This window comes from Chiloscyllium punctatum, chromosome 50, assembly GCF_047496795.1.
Source record: "Chiloscyllium punctatum isolate Juve2018m chromosome 50, sChiPun1.3, whole genome shotgun sequence".
NCBI lineage: Eukaryota > Metazoa > Chordata > Chondrichthyes > Orectolobiformes > Hemiscylliidae > Chiloscyllium > Chiloscyllium punctatum.
In genome coordinates this window covers 15,938,299-15,953,905 of record NC_092788.1, presented here as the reverse complement: position 1 = coordinate 15,953,905, position 15,607 = coordinate 15,938,299, and the positions used below count along the sequence as shown (strand labels likewise).

Here is a 15,607-nt window from a genome sequence, read left to right as displayed (position 1 = left end):
GGAGGTATGTCGGACCGTGGTGGTTACTGTACAGTGGGAGGTATGTCGGGGTGTGATGGTTACTGTACAGTGGGAGGTATGTCGGGGTGTGATGGTTACTGCACAGTGGGAGGTATGTCGGGGTGTGATGGTTATGTCAAGTGGGAGGTATGTCGGGGTGTGATGGTTACTGTACAGTGGGAGGTATGTCGGGGTGTGATGGTTATGTCAAGTGGGAGGTATGTCGGGGTGTGATGGTTACTGTACAGTGGGAGGTATGTCTGGGTGTGATGGTTACTGTACAGTGGGAGGTATGTCGGGCCGTGATGGTTACTGTACAGTGGGAGGTATGTCAGGCTGTGATGGTTACTGTACAGTGGGAGGTATGTCGGGGTCTGATGGTTACTGTACAGTGGGAGGTATGTCGGGGTGTGATGGTTACTGTACAGTGGGAGGTATGTCAGGCCGTGGTGGTTACTGTACAGTGGGAGGTATGTCAGGGTCTGATGGTTACTGTACAGTGGGAGGTATGTCGGGGTCTGATGGTTACTGTACAGTGGGAGGTATGTCGGACCGTGGTGGTTACTGTACAGTGGGAGGTATGTCGGGGTGTGATGGTTACTGTACAGTGGGAGGTATGTCGGGGTGTGATGGTTACTGTACAGTGGGAGGTATGTCGGGGTGTGATGGTTACTGTACAGTGGGAGGTATGTCGGACCGTGATGGTTACTGTACAGTGGGAGGTATGTCGGGCCGTGATGGTTACTGTACAGTGGGAGGTATGTCGGGGTGTGATGGTTACTGTACAGTGGGAGGTATGTCGGGCCGTGATGGTTACTGTACAGTGGGAGGTATGTCGTGGTGTGATGGTTACTGTACAGTGGGAGGTATGTCAGGCTGTGATGGTTACCTCCCACTGTACAGTATGTCGGGGTGTGATGGTTACTGTACAGTGGGAGGTATGTCGGGGTCTGATGGTTACTGTACAGTGGGAGTTATGTCGGACCGTGGTGCTTACTGTACAGTGGGAGGTATGTCGGGGTGTGATGGTTACTGTACAGTGGGAGGTATGTGGGGGTGTGATGGTTACTGTACAGTGGGAGGTATGTCGGGGTGTGATGGTTACTGTACAGTGGGAGGTATGTCGGGGTGTGATGGTTACTGTACAGTGGGAGGTATGTCGGGGTGTGATGGTTACTGTACAGTGGGAGGTATGTCGGGGTGTGATGGTTACTGTACAGTGGGAGGTATGTCGGGGTGTGACGGTTACTGTACAGTGGTAGGTATGTCGTGGTGTGATGGTTACTGTACAGTGGGAGGTATGTCGGGCCGTGATGGTTACTGTACAGTGGGAGGTATGTCGGACCGTGATGGTTACTGTACAGTGGGAGGTATGTCAGGCCGTGATGGTTACTGTACAGTGGGAGGTATGTCAGGCCGTGGTGGTTACTGTACAGTGGGAGGTATGTCGGCGTGTGATGGTTACTGTACAGTGGAAGGTATGTCGGGGTCTGATGGTTACTGTACAGTGGGCGGTATGTCGGACCGTGGTGGTTACTGCACAGTGGGAGGTATGTCGGGCCGTGGTGGTTACTGTACAGTGGGAGGTATGTGGGGGTGTGATGGTTACTGTACAGTGTGAGGTATGTCGGGGTGTGATGGTTACTGTACAGTGGGAGGTATGTCGGGGTGTGATGGTTACTGTACAGTGGGAGGTATGTCGGGGTGTGATGGTTACTGTACAGTGGGAGGTATGTAGGGGTGTGATGGTTACTGTATAGTGGGAGGTATGTCGGGCCGTGATGGTTACTGTACAGTGGGAGGTATGTCGGGGTGTGATGGTTACTGTACAGTGGGAGGTATGTAGGGGTGTGATGGTTACTGTACAGTGGGAGGTATGTCGCGGTGTGATGGTTACTGTACAGTGGGAGGTATGTCGGGGTGTGATGGTTACTGTATAGTGGGAGGTATGTCGGGCCGTGATGGTTACTGTACAGTGGGAGGAATGTCGGGGTGTGATGGTTACTGTCAAGTGGGAGGTATGTCGGTGTGTGATGGTTACTGTCAAGTGGCAGGTATGTCGGGGTGTGATGGTTACTGTACAGTGGGAGGTATGTCGGACCGTGATGGTTACTGTACAGTGGGAGGTATGTCGGGGTGTGATGGTTACTGTACAGTGGGATGTATGTCGGGGTGTGATGGTTACTGTACAGTGGGAGGTATGTCGGGGTGTGATGGTTACTGTACAGTGGGAGGTATGTCGGGGTGTGATGGTAACTGTACAATGGGAGGTATGTCGGGGTCTGATGGTTACTGTACAGTGGGAGGTATGTCGGACCGTGATGGTTACTGTATAGTGGGAGGTATGTCAGGCTGTGGTGGTTACTGTACAGTGGGAGGTATGTCAGGCTGTGGTGGTTACTGTACTGTGGGAGGTATGTCGGGGTGTGATGGTTACTGTACAGTGGGAGGTATGTCGGGGTGTGATTGTTACTGTCAAGTGGGAGGTATGTCGGGGTGTGATGGTTACTGTACAGTGGGAGGTATGTCGGGGTGTGATGGTTACTGTACAGTGGGAGGTAGGTCAGACAATGATGGTTACTGTACAGTGGGAGGAATGTCGGGATGTGATGGTTACTGTACAGTGGGAGGTATGTCGGGGTCTGATGGTTACTGTGCAGTGGGAGGTATGCCGGACCGTGATGGTTACTGTACAGTGGGAGGTATGTCGGACCGTGATGGTTACTGTACAGTGGGAGGTATGTCGGGGTGTGATGTTTACTGTACAGTGGGAGGTATGTCGGGGTGTGATGGTTACTGTACAGTGGGAGGTATGTCGGGGTGTGATGGTTACTGTACAGTGGGAGGTATGTAGGGGTGTGATGGTTACTGTACAGAGGGAGGTATGTCGGGCCGTGATGGTTACTGTACAGTGGGAGATATTTCGGGCCGTGATGGTTACTGTACAGTGGGAGGTATGTCAGGGTGTGATGGTTACTGTCCAGTGGGAGGTATGTCGGGGTGTGATGGTTACTGTACAGTGGGAGGTATGTCGGGGTGTGATGGTTACTGTGCAGTGGGAGATATTTCGGGCCGTGATGGTTACTGTACAGTGGGAGGTATGTCAGGGTGTGATGGTTACTGTCCAGTGGGAGGTATGTCGGGGTGTGATGGTTACTGTACAGTGGGAGTTATGTCGGGGTGTGATGGTTCCTGTGCAGTGGGACATATTTCGGGCCGTGATGGTTACTGTACAGTGGGAGGTATGTCAGGGTGTGATGGTTACTGTCCAGTGGGAGGTATGTCGGGGTGTGATGGTTACTGTACAGTGGGAGGTATGTCGGGGTGTGATGGTTACTGTACAGTGGGAGGTATGTCAGGGTGTGATGGTTACTGTCCAGTGGGAGGTATGTCGGGGTGTGATGGTTACTGTACAGTGGGAGGTATGTCGGGGTGTGATGGTTACTGTACAGTGGGAGGTATGTCGGGGTGTGATGGTTACTGTACAATGGGAGGTATGTCGGGGTGTGATGGTTACTGTACAGTGGGAGGTATGTCGGGGTGTGATGGTTACTGTACAATGGGAGGTGTGTCGGGGTGTGATGGTTACTGTACAGTGGGAGGTATGTCGGACCGTGATGGTTACTGTACAGTGGGAGGTATGTCAGGCTGTGGTGGTTACTGTACAGTGGGAGGTATGTCAGGCTGTGGTGGTTACTGTACAGTGGGAGGTATGTCAGGCTGTGATGGTTACTGTACAGTGGGAGGTATGTCGTGCCGTGATGGTTACTGTGCAATGGGAGGTATGTCGGGGTCTGATGGTTACTGTACAGTGGGAGGTATGTCGGGCTGTGATGGTTACTGTACAGTGGGAGGTATGTCGGGGTGTGATGGTTACTGTACAGTGGGAGGTATGTCGGGGTGTGATGGTTACTGTACAGTGGGAGGTCTGTCTGACCGTGAGGTTGTAGACTGTATGTGCTGTACGGGGCATGATTCTGCTGCTGCTGATGGCCCTCTGCCCCTCATGGCCGCATCATCATTAATTATTCAATCTGTTTAAATTCTGTCCCATTCAGTATTCAAGGGGCTACATATCATGGCGAGGAGGGTCTGCCAAATGTGAAGGTAGCCCTTGCTCCCCATTGTGCAGTGACCATTCTGACTGATATTTGAGATGGAGAGGTGTATCTGCAGCAGGCAGATCGGTGATGATGTGATCAATTATATGTTTCCCTTTTATTGATTCCACCATAACCTGCTGCAGAGCAGTCTAGCAAACACAGGATTCAGCACGATCATTAGATTTGATCCCTTTCAGGATGGGAACAGGCCTTTCAGCTCAACCAATCCACACCGACCTTCCAAAGGAGCAGGAGTCTCTGACTAATGCACTGAACATTATGGGCAGTTTAACATGACCAATTCAACTGAGGTGCATATCTTTGGACTGTGGGAGAAAGCCCACGCAGGCAGAGGGAGAATTTGCAAACTCCACACACGCATTTGCCGGAGGCTGGAATCGAACCTGGGACCCTGATGTTGTGAGGCAGCAGTGCTAGCCACTGAGCCACCACGCCACCCTATATTGACTATATACAAAAGAGCTGTCCCCCTTTGCCTGGCTGTCTCCTGTCAGTGGGACAGAACCTACCAGAGAGGGTGGTGATGTTGCCTGGGACATAGTGCTGTTCACAGAATCCTGCTTTACAGACAATATCTGACTGTTGCTTGATTAGTCCATGGGAAATATATACCTGGTCTCTTTCACATTTTCTGTAATGAAGAGTTAATATCACTTTATTTCTTACATATTTTAAAATAAACTAACCATCATTGTTTTTCAGTTGAAAACAATTGAAGTGAACAATAATTGAAATACCAGAGCGCACACCTAACTATTACACAATTCAGTAACTATAGTAAACAGCCGATTCATGTACAGATCAGTGAATGCACCATCTTGCAAGCAGCAAAGCTGTTGAAATGTCTTTGATGAAAAGCCTGAATTCAGACACAGTGTTATTGGGTCTCACCAGGACCTCCAAAACACTGGCCGTCTCCAAAATCTGACAAAGAGCATCCAAACTGGAGCTGGGCGATTGCACACACACTCCCTCAGAATAGACTGGTTAAAGGTCCACCTGAACAACAGGGAGATGTGTGTGGGGCAGACTGGTCAATGGACTAGCACATGGCACTGGTCCAGATGCAGTTCAATATTTATAACAATGACCTATAAACAGCCATATCTTGCAAGTATATCTCTTCTTGCGTGCCACCTAAACTCTGTAATTCTGCACCTTGGACCCGATCCTGAATGAAGGTGTTATAAAGGTGATGGGCTCCTGCAGCACATGGCATCTTATATTGAATCCCTCATAAACGATGTCCAGTGTATGTTAGCTCTACAATGTCAGTGTCTAAACAGAATTGTGCAGCTCCATTGATGGCCAGCGTGATCCCAGCCCAACAACCTTGTGTGTGACTTGAGCTGGAAATCTCTGTGTAAATGTTTGCACCATTGTTCTAAACATTAACAGCAAAGTCTCTTTACTAAAGGTCCGATATCCTTTCATAATACCAACTTATAGTTTGTCCAACAAGCACAAAATCCACCCATTTATTCAGTACACTGTTATAACAACAATATGATGAAAACTCACAGTAAGTAGCAATGAAATGATGAGTCTCATTGCCACACCCAAGAACAAATTATAATTAAGTACAAGAACTTAGAAAATATACGATTATTTTCCCTTGTATTAATATTGTTAACTAATAGTCGATTCTCCTGCTCCTCAGATGCTGCCTGAAGGTCTGAGTTTTTTTTCAGAATCACACTTTTTGACTCTGATCTCTAGCATCTGCAGTCCTCACTTTCTCCCTGCTAATATTCACTTATAATAATTTTGGTGGCAACAATGTCACTGTGTGTTTAAACAGTTCCAGTCAGATATGAGTACGTTTTCAGTTGCTTCTGTCTATCTCAAAGCTCAGTAAAGTGGGATGACAATGCCAGTGTCTGTGATGTTCGGTATGTAGGCCATGCCTCTGAGAGACTGACAGATTGTTTCAAACAGCATATCCCTTCAGCTGTTCACAACATGCAATGTACTGCCTGGACCAACTAGCCTGAGCTCACAAAACCCAAAACACAGTGTGCAGTAATGAACAGGTTGAGTCAAAAAGTTTCTGTTAATTTATTCATGAAATGTGATTTGTACGGCATTTATTGATAGATAGGGAACTTAAAACAGTGACACTGAAGGATCGGCAATATACTTCCCAATCAGGATGGTAGATGGCTTGGGACAGAATGCGAACATGGTGGGGGTCCCGTGTTTCTGCTTCCCTTGTCCTTCTCGATGGTCGGGGGTTTCAGAGGTCCGTTGTAAGGAGCCTTGGTAAATTTCTGCAGAGCACTGAGTAGATGGCAGGTATTGCTGCTACTGAATGTCAGTGGATGAGGGGTGAAGCTGCACTCACACAGGCAAATGGAAGTATTTAATCACACACACACATTCAACATGTGTCTTAGCAAGAGGTGACAGGCTTTCGGAAATTTTGAGGTGAGTTATTCCTGCACAGTTTCTAGTCCCTGACATATTCTTGTAGCCAATGAAGTCATGTGTGTCAAAAAGTGGCGTTGGAAAATCAAAACAGGTCAGGCAGCATCTGAGGTACAGGAGAAGTCAATGTTTTAGCATAAGCCCTTCACAGGAATAGGTAATGAAATCATATGGTCAATCCAGTTCAGGTTAACGATAATCCCCACGATATTGTTTGGTGTGTGTTCAGTGATGGTGGTGGAATTGAACGTTAGAGGATGTGGTTCAATTTTCCATTGATATCAGGAATCGTTGTCTGGCACATGTGTAATGGAAATGGTTTTATCACTGTTAAGCACACACCTGCATATCTCCAGGTTCTGTTACATTTGGACAAGGACTGCTTCAGTATCTGAGTAAATCATGAATGGTGTTGAACACTGTCCAATCATTGGCAAACATCCTCACTTGTGATTTTACAGTCATTTATGAAGCAGCTGAAAATTATAGGGCCGAGGGCAGAGAGCACTCTTATAGCTCACTGATGCTGTCCCTCTCTCTGAGCAAGGAAGCTTGCTTCTCGTTCCACCTGCTCCAAAGGTGTTTACCAACATATCTTAATGGAATAATATTAAAATATCACAGAGCTGCGTGAGGATTTGGTTAGCTCAATCAGTTGAATGGTTGGTTTATAATGCAGATTAATGCCAACAGTGTGGGTTCAATTCCTTGGACTGAACTAAGGACTAAAGGACTGTCCTACTCAATCTCTCCCTTACTTGAGGTATGATAACTGTCCAGTTCAACTGCCGCCAGTTGTCTCTATCATCCTGTAGGAGTATGGTGTCCTACCTTTACATTTCTGGTCTACAGGCTTACCCAGAAACCCCGTCCCTGGGGAACTTCGGTGAAGCTGAGATGGCTGCTCTCCACCAACCCCAGCCACCTTCCTTTGTACCAGGTATAACTCATGCCAGTGCAGACGATTCCTATTTGCTCCAGGTTTGCCGTTAATCCTGGATATGACATTTGGACAAATGCAGTTATGATCATGTAAAAAGTGCAGCAACTGTCACCTCACCTCTCAAATTCAGCTGTGTGTTCTCTTGTTGTATATCATTAAACCAAGGCTTCAATGAGCCCAAGGGATAAGAGACCAAACTGAGCTTTAGCGAGCAGGTTAGTACTGAGGAAGTGCTGCTTGACCCCACTGTGGGTGACATCTGCCATTCCTTTATTAATGACAGGGATTCGAGCAATGGGGTATTCACTGATTGTCTGATATTGTGTGTGTGTGTGTGTGTGTGTGTACAGAACACACCCGGATAGTTTCTAACATTGTCAGGTAGGTCCCAGTGCTGTATCCCAGCAGGAACAGCCGGAATGGAATGTTATCATGGCCCATAGCCTTTGCATTCTCCAATCCCTCCAGCTGTTTGTAGATACCACACAAAGTGAGTCGGATTAGCTGAAGACTGCCATCTGGAGGAGACTAAACTAGATCATCCCATCGATATTTCTGTCTGAACATTGCTGTAAATGTTTCAGCTTTAGATTTCTATTGTTGTGCTAAGCCCTTCCATCATTCAGGAAGGTGGTATTGGTGGATTCTTCTCCTCCAGTGAGTTGTGTGATTGTCCACCACCACTCACCCGGATTGTAGAGATTAGGTCTGATTCACTGGTTACATCTGTGTCTCATTTGCTATTTATACCATGTGATGAGTAAGTGGCCCAATTTAGTAACTTCATCTCATTCTGAGGTGTATTTGGTGCTACTATAGTCAGGCCTTCCTGTTTTCTCCATTTATCAAGGGTGTATCCCTGGCTTGACGGCCAGGATAACGTGAAGTATATGCCAGGCAGTGATAGTGAAAATTATACTGGAGTACAATTCTGCTGCTGTTGGTAATGACCCGAACCACCTCACACAGGCCAGTGCAAAATTCCAAAATCTATTGGAAATCTGCCCCGTTGAGCACAGTGATGGTGTCACATATACACAGGGGTCTTCACAATGTAAAAGTGGAAAATGTCTCCAAAAATACTGTGTGCGGTAGTTCACCGTTCCCAATACGGTCATTGAACAATGTGTTTGCAGCCAGTAGGTTGGTGATGGTGAGGTCAAGGATGTTTCTCCCTATCAGTCGTTCCCCCCGACCCGGTGCAGACGCAGTGAAGCAGTTGTGTCCTTTTGAACTCGACCACCTCGATCAGTAATGTTGCTGCTGAGCTTCTCTTGGTGTTGGGTTTGAAATGGCCCACCCAGTAAACATTCTCCAGCTCTGTCAGTCTCTGTGCTTCCTCCAAGTGTTGTTCAATGTAGAGGGACACTGAGGCAGGGGAGTCAGCAGGTGGTTTCTGTGTCAGTGTTTGATCGGACACCGTGAGGCTGAGGGAGGGGGGTCAGCAGGAGGTTTCTGTGTCAGTGTTTGATCTGACATAAGAGCTTCAAACCTCCTCAATACCTACCCCCTTCGCTATCTCTCTTTCCTTCCCCAAACCCTACGTTCCTCTCTATCTCTATGACCTCTTCCAAACCTTCCACCCATCCCATCTATATAACTTCCTCCAGCCCCTACTGCCTTTGCTATCTCTAAAGCACCCTCCATGCACTGTACCCCTTGTATATCTCTCTAACTTCCTCCAAACCCGACACCCCTCCCTAACTCCTTAACCCTTTCCAAATACTGCACCCTTTCCTAGCTCTATAAACTCCTCCAATCACTACTCCCTTCCCTATCTCTTCAACCTACTCTAGCCCCTGCACCACACTCTATTTCCTTAACCCATTCTAAACCCTGCTCTCCTCCCTATATTTCTGAACCCTCTAAACCCTATACTTCTCCCTACTTACTCAACCCCACCAAACCCTTTCCCTATCTATCTAATCACATCCAATCCCTACACCCTTCCCTATCTCACTAACCTGTTCCAAACCCTATGCTACTCCATATCTCTCTCAAACCCTGCACGCCTCCCTATCTCTCTAACCCCTCCAAACCTACACATTTCCCTATCCGTCTAACCCCCTCCAATCCGTAACCCTTCTCTATCTCTCCAACCTCCTTCAAACCCTATACTACTCCACAACTCTCTCAAACCCTGCACGCTTCCCTATCCCTCTAATCCACTCCAAACCCTACACCCCTCCCTATATCTCTAAGACCCGCCCAAATCATATACTACTCCCTATTTCTCTCACCCGCTCATACTACCCGCTAATGTTTTATCACGCATCATATTTACGCTTCTACTTCCGTTTTAAGTTTAGCCCAACACATATGGTAGTTGCCTCCATTGACCTGTTCAATTTGTACCTGCTTTAAGCTTCTCTTTCCGATTTAATTCCCTTCTTACTGCAGAAACTGACTCCATAATGACTAATAATGCATCACCACCTCCTCCTTTACCCCTCTCCTGTGCTGCCTATAGTTCTTGCACCGCAGAATATTCAGTTGTCAGCCCTGACCTCCCTCAAGCACATCTCTGTAATGGCAAAAATGTCACAATTCCACGTGTCACTGCGTTCCCTTATCACATCTGTCTGTCCGATAACATAGCCAACATTAAGGGAAAGCACATCCAGCCTGGAATATATCACCTAGAATACTCTGTACTTCGGAGTTCTTCAGTCATTGACTGCTCGTTATCAAGCTGCCTATTTCATGAACCAAAACTCTGGGACTGAATGAATATTTGTTGAATAGGAATTTTGTTTTCAGTAAATGTATTTATCAAATGCAACTTTCCAGAACTGAATGGTCAGCTCTAAATACAGCGAGTTTCTGCTGATTAATTGCCTGCTCAGTGTGCAGAGGGGACAGCCCTTTGTAATGGAGAAAGTGAGACCTGGAGATGCTGGTGATCAGAGTCAAAAAGTGTGGCGCTGGAAAAGCACAACATATCAGGTGCATTTGAGGAGCAGGAGAGTCAAAGCTTTGGGCATCAGCCTTTCATCAGGAAGGCATTGGTGCCTACCCATGTTTTCCATTCCATGATTAACAGGTTATAGGGAACCATATGTGTTCAGGAAAGCAGCACTGTATAGAGCCCGGAAATGGAAAGCAGTCAATCAGATCGTTGGACAGTGAGTAGACATGGTGAGGTGAAGTACAGACTGATTGAAATACACACACAGGGATAGATAAATCTCCTAGGGGAGATGGGATCCACCCTTGCTTACAACAGGAAGAGAGGGAAGAGATTACTGCACCTTTGGAGATGATCTTTGCATCCTCACTCTCCATTGGAGTCGTGCCAGATGATTGGAGGGAGGCAAATGTTACTCCCTTGTTCAGGAAATGGAATAAAGTTAATCCAGAGAATTACAGACCAGTCAGTTTGCATCAGCATTGGGCAAAGGTTTGGAGAGGATTCTGAGAGACAGAATTTATGATTACTTGTAAATCATAGTTTGGTTAGAAATAGTCAGCATGGCTTTGTGAGGGGCAGGTCATGCCTCACAAACCTTACTGAATTCTTTGAGGATGAGATCAAACACATTGAAGAAGTGAGAGTAGTGGATGTGGAGTACATGGTTTTTAATCAGGCGTTTGATAAATTTCCCCATGGTAGGTTCATTCAGAAAGTAAGGACGCATCAGATACAGGGAAACCGGCCTGTCTTGATGCAGAATAGACTGGTCCATAGAAGTCAGAGGGGGATGGTAAATGGCAAGTATTCAGTCTGGAGCTCGGTGACCATTGGTGCTCCATTGGGATCGGTTCTGGGGCCTCTGCTGATTGTGATATTTATAAATGACTTCGATGAGGAAGAGGGAAGGTGGATTAGTAAGTTTTTAAAATTAACAAAGTATGGTGGAATTGTGGGTAGTGTGGAGGGGTATTGTAGTTTGCACAGGACATTGACAGGATGCTGAACTGGGCTGATAAGAGACAGTTGGAGTTTAACCTGGAAAATTGTGAAGCAATTCAGTTTGGAAGGTCAAATTTAAATGCATAATACACGGTTAAATGTAGGATTCATACATTGTGGAGTAACAGTGGGATCTGATGATCCATGTCATAGCTCCCACAAAGTTGCCACCCAAGTTGATAAGGTTCTTAAGAAGCCGGATGATGTTTTCATTAGCATGGGGGTTGAGTTTAAGTCGTGAGGTTATGCTGCAGCTCTATGGAACCCTGGTGAGATCACACTTAGAATGTTGCATTCCGTACTGGTCGCCTCATTATATGAAAGATGTGGAAGCATTAGTGAGTGTACTGAGGAAATGTATCAGGACGCTGCTTGGACTGGAGGGCAGGTCTTGCAAAGAAAATTCAGGGAACTAGGTTTTTTTCTCGTTGGAACGAAAAAGAATGGAACATGACTTGATAGAGGTGGACAAGATGATTAGAGGCATAGATAGAGTGGATAGCCAGAAACTTTCACCCAGGACGGAAATGGCTATGATGAGGGGGCATGATTTTAAGGTAATTGGAGGAATATTTATGGGAGATGTCCGAGGTAGGTTCTTTATGCAGAGAGTGTGGGTGTGTGGATAGGCACATGAATGATCGTATAATGAAAGGTATGTAGGTTAGTCTGATCTTAGAACAGGATAAAATGTCGGCAGGACGTCAAGGGCTGAAGGGCCTGTACTATGATTCCTGTTTCACCAAGCTTGTAGGTTCTCAATTCTTGAGTGTGTGAGGGAGTGATGTGTGTGAGATCAGGAAGCTTTGACGAGGTGTTAGGTCAAAACTTACATTTACGTTGTGCATTGTTACAGTCACCTGAGTGCCAGTACAATATGTGTATGTAACCACACACCAAACAGAATCCGCCAAGTTCAGTTATTAACGTGCTTCTTGGCCTGCCATTTCCTGCTGTTTTCTTCAGATATATTCTGTTTGGTGAACCGTGTATTAATCTCTGGCCATCCACAGAGATGTAAAATTTCATTTTGATACTGGTGATAATGAAGGTGACATTTATTGGGTATGGTTTCAGAGGTTTCTTTGTGAGACTCAAGACAGTGCATCAGACTGTCAACTTTTTAACGTCTTTTCCCAGCATCCGGTCCAGGGTGTAGAAATATGGGGTTTGGGAGGTAGGCCAGGTGTCAGCCCCATCAGGAAGTTGTGCGGTGTGATTCTGACACTGCATGGCGACACATCTGCCCACTGGGCCAGGCTCTGACTGAAGATGGTTTTTTAAAACCTGGTTGCTGGTCAGCCATTGATATTTAATTTGGATATTATTTGTAGCTACACTGAGACCAGTGATAGTCTGTTAGCGAGCTCCCACCTTTCCCAGGGTGGATTCCAAATCATTTGTTGTGAAGAAATGTTTGACTAACCTGCCCTGACCAAGGTTAGAAACTCTTTGCACAGATTTAGGAGCAGGTCAGTGTGTCACTCAGCATCACATGCAACTGTGAATTCCAGGAACACTGTAAATGATTCCAAATCTTTTGGAAGCCATTTTGTAGCGTAGCTCATTGCAAGGTGTTGAGTTTACTGACCCGAACAATAATCAACTGTTAGCTATGTTTCGTGAATTGGGCAAAAATGAGATATGAAGTATGATTATTCAACTGAACTATAATCTCTGAAAACAATTAGGTCGATTCTGTATTTATGGGAGTAATGTATAAACTCCTATCAATTTTTTGTAACGCAAAAATAAAGAATGCACATTTTATTTTACTTCGAATAAAGAACATGGTACGTAACTGTTATGATCAGAATTATACATTCAATGTCAGGATTCAAAACCATGCATTGCCACTCCAACATTTTGAAAATGGTCGGCTTCTGAATGATTACATGTTCGGAGTGAGTAAACGATTGGACAATCAAATAGAATTAGCGTTCTTATACATTTATATATAATCAATCAGTTAAATTTCTCAGTGAAATGTACGAGCTTCAGCTAATAGCCAGCCATTTAGAAATAGCAATAATTGAACATGCACTGTGAATGATGACATTATCAAATTTTAGCGAACAATAATTTGAAAACTTCCGATTTTTAGAAAGATTGCGACTTAATATGAAATGTGGACAGTGAAAAAAAAATGGACATATTTTGGCGTGAGGGAAAAGTCAGACCTTTTCAAAGAGATACGTGCCAAAGCAATGAGATATTTGTTTTCATTATCAGAACATAACATTTAAAATATTCATGTTCTGAGAAATAAATAGACTACATAATGAGACTGACCTTGCAATATTTGCATTTTAAATGTTTATCCTGAACCAAATAATCAGATATTTGCGAGCACTTAAAACAGGAAATAATCCGATACTAACTTTTATTTGCATCAGACACATGGTAGAGTATAAGCCTTTAAAGTACAGGAGGAGGCCATTAGCCACTGTGTGTGCACCAGCTCCAGTAATGTTTCCCAAGCACCTTCCATTTGCCAGCCCTATCTCTGTAGCCCATTAAATTTATAATTTACAAATAAATATCCAATTCTTTATTGAATCGTCATCTACAACTCTCCCAGGCAGTCTAATCCAAATCCTAACAACTCTCTCAATAAAGAAGTATTGATGTATCTCAGTCCCAGCTCTTTTGCTGACCATTTTGAAATTAGAACTCCTTGATGCTGTAATGCCAACTAACAGAAACAGAGTTTTCTGTTTTACTCTGCAACTTTCTTCAAACTTTACAAGTTCACATCTCTGTCTGTTCTGCTCCAGGAAGAATAAGCCTTGCAAGAACTGTAACAAACACTACATCGGAAAAACAGGCAGAAAACGAGCCACCTGGATGCATGAACAACAACTAACCAGAATAAAGACATGACCCACGATCACTAGGTCCTTACAAACGGATGAGGAAGTATATCATTTTGACTGCGTCTGCACATCCATCTAGGACCAGGCAAAGAAAGACACGCAGGAGAATTCCTAGAAGCATGGAAATCCAACCGGAACTCTATCAACAAACAAATCGATTTTGATTCCATCGAACACTCTCTGAGGAAAAGGACCAGGCATGAAATCACCAATACTGGAAATTACATCACTGACTCAAAGAAACCTAAACACTTAAAAAGCAAGTGGGACATAAAACTAGCATTTCATCAGAGACTCACTGATAATGTTCAGTAGGAGAGTGATGAACCATCGGAAAATGAACTCTCCAACTCAAACTGACATCCAGAAGAAATGTAATTTCTCTCGTCCTTTCTTTAACTAAATCCTTCATTCCAGTTATCATTCTGATTATTTATAAAGTTATTGGTATTCTTCTGCAAAGTAATATGGAGTCTGTCAGATTGTGTGTGTGTGAGTGCGTGTGTGTGAGAGAGAGAGAGACAGAACAATCCTCAGTAATCTCTGAATTACTCCCCGTGCCATATGGAAAAGAGGTAAGGATTAGGATGGCGGTATAGTTTAACATGTTGTTAAAAAGCTAGTTCAGGGTTGATCGTTTCAGATTTTTGGATTATTGGAAAATCTTCCAGGTCTGGTGGGACCTGTACAAAAAAGACAGATTGCTGGAGGAGCAACAACATCCTTTTGGGGGGCTTTGCTAGTGCATGTCGAATGGATTTAAACTAATAAACCAGGAGTTTGGTAACCAAAGCAGCGGGTCAGAAACTGAGTAGAAGGTTGAGATGAATAGCACATCAGGCATGTCCAGTCTAATGACCATGCTGAGGGAAGGAATCCTATCAGTTCACATTGTGAGATGGAAGTTGGAATAAATGATAGAGATGAGGCTCAGGTTTATCAACGATTCACAAATGAGGATGGAGAGTATGGGGTATGTGAGGGATTGAGGTGTGAGAGATCAGGAAGACAGTGCACAAGAAAATATTAAAGGGTATATATTGAAGGGATGGAGTGGAGTGGGGAATGCTGTGATAAATAACTGGCAGCAAAACACATGAAAACTTGCTTTTTATCAAAGTGAATATCTGTTAATAATAAAATATGGTGTTATTATTATTATAAATAATTTGTATTTATGGTGAATATGGTGTTCTTCAGGGATCAATTCAGGGACCTCTGCTCGTTGTAACATTTATAAATGACTTAGATGAGGAAGTGGAAGGGTGGGTTAGGACGTTTGCTGATATCACGAAGGTTTGTAGACTAATACATAGTGTGGGGG

General features: G+C 45.1%; 1 long non-coding RNA gene across 1 annotated transcript in view; it reads left to right on the top strand.

The window, feature by feature from the left end:
- Window positions 1-14,739, top strand: part of LOC140470137 (uncharacterized) — a 68,534-nt gene extending 53,795 nt beyond the window's left edge. The window contains exon 4 of the long non-coding RNA XR_011956396.1: window positions 14,185-14,739. This is a non-coding gene — a long non-coding RNA (uncharacterized lncRNA). The remainder of the gene's footprint in view (window positions 1-14,184) is intronic.
- Window positions 14,740-15,607: the final 868 nt, after the last annotated feature.